Source organism: Melospiza melodia, chromosome 29 (assembly GCF_035770615.1).
Source record: "Melospiza melodia melodia isolate bMelMel2 chromosome 29, bMelMel2.pri, whole genome shotgun sequence".
Lineage (NCBI taxonomy): Eukaryota > Metazoa > Chordata > Aves > Passeriformes > Passerellidae > Melospiza > Melospiza melodia.
In genome coordinates this window covers 7,023,789-7,030,208 of record NC_086222.1, presented here as the reverse complement: position 1 = coordinate 7,030,208, position 6,420 = coordinate 7,023,789, and positions in this window count along the sequence as shown.

Here is a 6,420-nt window from a genome sequence, read left to right as displayed (position 1 = left end):
GCCATCCCAAGGCATGGTTTATCCCTCTCCAGGGTGCGTGTGCCTGCCCCTGGCATCTCAAGGCATGGTTTATCCCTCTCCAGGGCGGCTGTGCCTGCCCCTGGCATCCCCAAGGACAGGCCCTGGGATGGGATCATGCCTTTGGGGTGCTGCAGTGCTGCCTGGGAGATGTCAGCCTGGAGCCAGGAGAGCTGCTGGGCCTCGGCAGCGCTGATAAATGGGAGGCTGCTGCTTCCCCTCCCACCCACACACTTCCACTTTCACTTCACATGTGGGACCCAGCCCTGCAATTCCCAGCCCGGCCATAAATAACCTCTGCAGCACCAGCCGCCATGGGGACAGCGTGGATTCAGCCAGAACATGCCTTATTTATCCCCTGTCTTCCTCCAGAGCTCTGGGTGTCCTTCATGGAGGGGATGTCACACCCTGGGGATGTCACCTGTGTCCTGTTATCCTCCCCTGACAATCGACAGAGGAGACAAAGGAGAATCTGTCCAAACACCCTCGGTGCAGCTCAGGAATTAAATATGAAAAGACACAGCTGCTCCCAAAGCCTAATCCTTGTCACAGACAAACTTTCCTTGACCTGGAACCATGTGGAAAATAAACAGAGAGGTAAAGGACACGTTAATAACTCATTTCCACAGAACCCAGCCTTGCTTTTCTGCTACTGGAATTTTTCCCTCTGCTGCTTCTCCAGGAACAAGAAGTGTTTACGAAGGTGCAGATCATTTTGTATTGGTTTAGATATGCAAATAAAGCATTGAAAAATGTCCAGTTTCTGTTGCACTGGGAACATCTCACACCTTCCCTGCCCCATGGGAGATCCAGGATAACATTTCCTTACTGAGGGTGTCCCTGGCATGGCTGGGTGGGTGGTGGGACCCAGGAGGGCTCAGCTCCCACCCCGGCCCTGCTGAGCTCATGGCACCAACCTCGCTGTCCTTGTGTCTGTCAGCTGATGGAGAACACAAAGGTCACTTTGAGACTGGGAAAAGGCCTCAGGAAAAGGAGAATTTCCCAGGTTTATCAGCTCCCCATGGAACCCACCGCAGAGAAATCTCTTCATTCCTACGTCACCCACGTGCTTTCTCCTCCTCCTCACACAGTGGCATCCCTGGGGGGAAGAGTTGTGAGCCATGGGTGGAGAGCCCAGGGATTCAAAGGATGAGCTGAGCTGGGTTGGATGGAGCCATGAGTCCTGAAAAACAGGGATGGAGCCTGGGATCAGCCCTGGGGAGCAGGAGCTGGTTCAGGGGTCCAGCTGAGGCCTCCTGGGTGTCCCTGCCCTGGGGAACAGACCCCACGAGGCCTCCAGGAGCACCCTGAGTGAGCCAGGTGCAAACCCTGGGCTCTGCCTTTGCAGCCCCTCCTCCAGAAGCTGCTCCAGCCCCCAGCTCAGGGAGTACAGGCTCATGTGGGTTGGAAAACTCTCCGTGACCATCCAAGTGTTCACCCAGCACTGCCAAGGATCCACCACTGATCATCAGTCTCTCTGGGTCTGGGTTAAATGCACTTGAGACAATAATTTATGTTGGGACTCAGGTGTTTATTATTTCTTATCAGTGAAACAGTCTCACAACCATGAGTTCTGCAGCCTTTCATTAGAAGGCACAAAATGGCAAATTATCTCTGGTTACAAGGTCTTTTAAGACTAAACTATCCAGTTAAGAACTGGCACCTGGATTATTTTCCCTTTTAACCCAATAACTGATCCCCAAGAGCTGCAATGGGGACTTTTCTGCCCAATTACAAAATTCTACATAAACCCACAAAGAAGAAGGAAGAAAAAGAAATCCATGATGACGCCCTGTGCCCTCCATCTTGCTTCCGTCCACAACATACTAAAAGTCCCAAAACCTCAATTTCTCACCAAGTGAACCACCTACACTACTCTCTATAGTCTATTGCACACTTTTTTGGGTTCCAGTCTACCTTGAAGTCTGGGAAACTTTCTCCATGAATGAGGGTCAAATCAGTGCTGCCCTGGGGGTCAGGGCACCCCAGAGCAGACAGAGAAACATTCCCAGTGCCCTGGGTTTCCACCACTGACCTTGTCCCCAGGTGCCACACCCACTCTGTTGGACCCCTCCAGAGATGGGGCTCTCATCCTTTTTCACTGCTCAACCCTTCCCCAGTATTTCTGGAGCCACTTCTTGCCAGGAGGGAGGAATTCTAAACCCAGGAGACCACAGCCACCACTCTCTGCTGTCCAGGCAGGGCCACCTCCACCACAGCCATCCCTGGGAACACAAAGCTTTGAGATGTGCACTGGTGTCCTCAGAGAACCACCAGCAACAATGAGAATTTCAGTTTCCCATTCATTCCCATCCCAGCTCAACCCTCAGAAGCTGCTGATTATTTTCTGGGTGGGTTTTATGTGGCACTCTCAGTGCAGTGCTAATCTCATTTTTTGAACAAGGAGCTGCAAAGGGAAGCAGTGAAGTGATCTCAATTCACCCCCTGCATTTTTACATGGGCTTAAGAAGCAGTTGACTTTTTAAAAATGTCATGATTTTTATCAAGGGTTTGAATTCCGCCCCAGCAAGATGCAGGGAATATTTTAACAGATAAAAGAAAATAAAAATATCTCTTGGATTTTTTTTTACCCCCAATGCTAATAGTAAGTTAAATAATAAAGAGCAAGTGATTAACTGGCTGCTGAATTGGTTTTGAAATCTGGCCAGATGTGTTCGAGCAGGAATTGTTGGCTGATAGCATTTTTATAAATCTGATCTCTATTTATGTGCCTGCCTGGGAAAAGAGCACTTCTGAAATCTGGCTTTATAGTCCTCGATTAAATGATTCTGGATGAGGATTTTAATTTACAGTTTGAAGAGGGTGTGTGTGATGAGATCCTCGCTGTTTTTTTGTCTGAGTGTATCAGGCTAATCAAAGATCCTTCTTCCAACCAAGAGGCCAAATTCTTCTTGCAATGGGAGAACTTGTGAGTAAGGACTGATTTCCCAGTTAAAGTTGACAGAAATGAGAATTAATTTACCTTGTTCTTGCAGCTTTCAGGACTTTATTAATGGTGTGAGTGAGCAAGCACCTGCACAAGGAGTTTGCAAGGAAAATGTTCACATTGGCCTCTAGAAAAGGGATCGAGTTTTGTGCCAACTATGCAAAATCCACAAGTTTGCATCTCAAGGGCTCAGGCTGATGTTCTGGTTGGAACTTCCCTGGAGATGTTGCTTAAACAGCAGAGTTAGAGCTGAGTGGAAACTTCTCACTTCCTCTTCCAGAGTGAAAACGTGACCAAATCTCAGAATGCCAGAATGGATTGTGTGGAAGGGACCTTAAAGCCCATCCAGTGCCACCCCTGCTGTGGCAGGGACACCTTCCACTGTCCCAGGGGGCTTCCAGCCCTATCTAACCTGGCCTTGGGCACTGCCAGGGATCCAGGGGCAGCCCCAGTGGCTCTGGGCTCCCTGTGCCAGGGCCTCACCACCCTCTCAGGGAAGAAAATGTTGTTATTGATGTGATTTTGGGTTTTCTCACCTCCATACACATCCATGTGTTTTTATCCATGTGGAGAGAGATGAAAAAGGAATTTTTCCCCATGCCATTTCTCACCCAGTCCTGACAGCTTCAGATGTTCCCTGTTTAAAGCCTGTTTTTACACAGAGCTGATCTCCCTTAGAAAACTGGGATAAACCATGGATGAGCCAGCTCATCACAATTATCTTGGTTGATGTGGAGGAGATCCACATGCAGCAGCAGCCAGCCTAAAGGAGCATCACAAAAGTCACTTTTGGGGCAGTTTAGACATTCAGGATATTCCTGTGCACCCAAAGTTTTATTGCATATCCTGCCCCTGCACATCCAAGGTAATGGACATGCAAGATCTGAGCTCCTGCCTGATCCAAGGGTAGAAAAAGCTCCTTCTCCTGCCTGATCCAAAGGTAGAAAAAGTTCCTTCTCCTGCCTGATCCAAAGGTAGAAAAAGCTCCTTCTCCTGCCTGATCCAAAGGTAGAAAAAGCTCCTTCTCCTGCTTGGGAGGGCAGAAATTTCCCCCTAGCTCAGACATTCAGCATCCTTGGGCTCCATACAGAAGGGAATTCATGGGGGTTGGTCCAGAGGAATGAGCCCTGGTGCTGTCCCTCTTGGTTTTTGAGGCCAGGCAGCTCCAGAGGGTGTCAGCAGCTGGGTCCCAGATGTGCCCAGCTCTGAACATCTGGGCACAGGCTGTGAGTCACGCCCAGGTTCTGAGCAGGGCAGAGGGAACATCTCCCTGGGCAAAGCTGCCATGGATTGCCAGGCACAGGCAGCTCCTGATCCGGCTGTGCCACCTTCTCCCAGGGCAAACTCTGGCAAGGTTCCTCCAGCTCAGGAATCCTCATTTCACTCTTTGCCCTGGGGTAACACCAAAAGCAGAGATTTAGGTGCTCAGGATTGTTTTGTTGGTTCCTTCCCTGCTTTCCCACAGCAAGATGGGAATGGTGATCCATGAAGGGCTCTGGAAGCTTCTCCCCTTTAGTGCTTTATGATCCACAGGCAGGAGCACAGGGATGTCTCCCTGGAGAGGAACCTGGGGCTGCAAGGGAGTGGAGCTGGGGTAGATGACAGTCGGTGACACTCAGGACTGGGCTGAATTTTGCCCAGATGATCCAAGCTCCCTGCCCAGCTCCAGAAGACAAACCAGGAGCATCTCCAGGTGCTGTCACCCTCCCAGTGCTGCTGCTCTGAGCTCCCACCCCAAGTGGTGCTGAGGATTTCTCAGGGTACTGGGAAAGGGCTGCTTCTGCTGACACCAGTGTGCTGCACCTTTCAACAGGAGCCTGAGGGCCCCCAAATTTAAGCAGCCTACGAGTGCAGAACCTGTGAAACATCCCCAGGACATCCCCAATTTGGTGCAGCCATCAATAACTGCTGCAGGGAAACATTAAGGGATCGCTTTATTTTTTATGAGCGCGGAGCAAACCCAAAGCAGCTGCCATGGAAAGTGCAATGACTTTATGATCAATTCCATGAGCTGCCCGAAATTTAACCCTACTTTTTGTTGTGAGCTGAAGCAACTGCTTTGGGTGACTGATGTGACAGCAGTGACCCTGAAACCAGGCAACCACGTGGGACCTGGTGATCTTCACGGTCCCTTCCCACCCAAAGCATTCCATGACTCTGGGATTCCACGTCACGGCCTCCCAGCTGGCTGCACAGCCACTCCACAGAGCTGTGAATGTCTGGATTCTGCAGCCCAGCACCCTCCTGAGCACAGCGTCCAGGCAAGGACATCTTGCTCGCAGCTGCCAGCAGGGTTATCCCAGGAAGAGTTGCCCAGATAAAAATTGATTGCTGAACACATTCCACTCCTTTGGAGCTCAGATGTGACAGAGCCTTTGTAGCAAAGCCCAGGAGGCTGGAAACCTTCCTGGGGAGATGGAACCCTGTAAATAATTTCCTGTGTTAAAACAGCTACAAGAGGGAGCCGTGCCTGGCCAGTCCAGCAGGTAACTGATTTGGGCCACCTGGAGCTCTGTCTTTTCTAAATTCAGGGCTAAAGGAGAGATTCATTCATCATTTGGCAGCTCCTGAAGGACCTGGGAATAGTTTTATGTGCATAAATAATGTTTTTTTTTGTTATTTGTAATTTTGTGCATTTTAGGAGCCTCCTGGTCTGGGAGAGGGGGACAGGAGGGACTTTTACCCTGTGAACATTTGTTCAGAACATCTGATTTCTCTGGGAAACATTTGGCAGCAGGAGATGCTACAGGAGCCCTGTGCAGGCAGAAATGATCCACATGGGAGCAAACACAGCTTTGGTCTGCACTTTACAAATGCCCACTGTGCTAAGAGTACTCAAAATACCCAGGGTTGTGCAGGGGAAGGAGTCTCCAGGAGTTATTCCTCTCCCCACACACTGACCCTTCAGCAGTGACAGCACTCAGATGTACAGGCTGCTTGGGTTTTTTGTGGGGGTGCTGCTAAATTCCCTAGAAATCACCCCCTCCTGCAGACTCTCTGCAAGCAGAATCTCCTGGGGTCAGTGCAGGGGGGCACTGAGGGCTGAGCCCCACTGGGGCTGGGGGCTCTTTGCTGCTCTCCTCCCACTGGGGCTGGGGGCTCTTTGCTGCTCTCCTCCCACTGGGGCTGGGGGCTCTTTGCTGCTCTCCTCCCACTGGGGCTGGGGGCTCTTTGCTGCTCTTCTCCCACTGGGGCTGGGGGCTCTTTGCTGCTCTTCTCCCACTGGGGCTGGGGGCTCTGTGCTGCTCTCCTCTTGCTGTTGCTGTTAGGATCTCCAGGGAACTCCCAGCAGCTGCTCCCAGTGCCCCATTTGCTCCTGGAGCAGCACACATGGAACCCTTGGGGCCTGGGCATTGCCCCTGGCAGGGGCTGGTCCTGGGCTGCTCATGGACACAGCGGGGTGGGATCCGTGCTGGAGCTGGGCAGGAGTTCCAGCCTGGAGCAGGGCAGGAGTT